Genomic DNA, 1,140 nt, shown 5'->3' on the forward strand with positions numbered 1-1,140 from the left:
TCTCTTTATTTCTTCCATTTTAAATAATACATAAATAGGTTTGGGTTTTATAGGTTTAACGTCCAATTAACAGTCAGGGTCATGTGACGATCCGAGTTTTATGGAGGAGGAAAGCTTGAGTAACCGGAGAAAAACCACCGCACCGGATTCGTGACCCAGGTGTGAGAGGTGGAGGGCTTTTACCACTCGGTCGCCGCGGCTCCGTCAGATTACATAGAATAACTTACAATATTAATTTAACACGGCATAAGTTGTATAAAGAACAATATATGTGGTGTGAAAACTAGTTGAGTACATGTACATATACATACAACTATTTCAGTACTGAATAAGTGCATTTATAGTGCAAAATAATTTAGAGAAAAGAAAACAACTAGACAATTATAAAAATAAAAAATAAAGAAATACAGAAATTTTTTTTGACACTTCAGTACGTAGATCTTTATACACACAAAGTTATTGCAATACATGTATATAAAGTAGTAATATTCCAACGTCGTGGTTAAAAAATATATATTTGGCGATCTTATAAGGGCGGTTACAAACGAGTTTATGATACATACATATATAAAGGATAAGATGAAAAATACTGTTTTACTTCAATTCCTTCTTGCATAAAACGGAAAAAATATAGTATCCACATAAAAAAAGAAAATAACAAAAAAAAATAAAAATTTGGAGAATCCGGGTATCGATCCCGGTACCTCTCACATGCTAAGCGAGCGCTCTACCACTTGAGCTAATTCCCCTGTTATACCTTCACCGTTAAAATTTTGAATAGATGGTTTTCTGTGTGGCTTTCACATGTAAACCTTGGTTTAGGTAATTTAAACATCAAAAACTGTTTAGTACCGACTACAGAATCGCAGAAAAATCAATAATTCAAAAGACATTATCTTTAGTGTACGTTCAAAAAGCAAAACTGCTGAAATTTGATCACAAGGCTCTAGCGTGACCTGATTACGATCACTTCCGGTACGCGCCAGAAACATGTAGGCCTACTGTCCACTTGAGTCTTCGTACAGTGTTTTACATTATATATATACATTTGACATTCTTTGATGTTTTAATAAGTGAATATGCACCATAATAGTTATTTATATATCGTATCCAAATGGAAGTATGTTGTTAAATATTGAA

General features: G+C 33.3%; 1 non-coding gene across 1 annotated transcript; it reads right to left on the bottom strand.

The window, feature by feature from the left end:
* Positions 1-676: 676 nt before the first annotated feature.
* On the bottom strand, positions 677-749 carry Trnaa-agc (transfer RNA alanine (anticodon AGC)). Its single transcript has one exon. It is a non-coding gene; the product is annotated as a tRNA-Ala (tRNA).
* Between the last annotated feature and the right edge of the window lie 391 nt (positions 750-1,140).

Source organism: Argopecten irradians, chromosome 10 (genome assembly GCF_041381155.1).
Source record: "Argopecten irradians isolate NY chromosome 10, Ai_NY, whole genome shotgun sequence".
Lineage (NCBI taxonomy): Eukaryota > Metazoa > Mollusca > Bivalvia > Pectinida > Pectinidae > Argopecten > Argopecten irradians.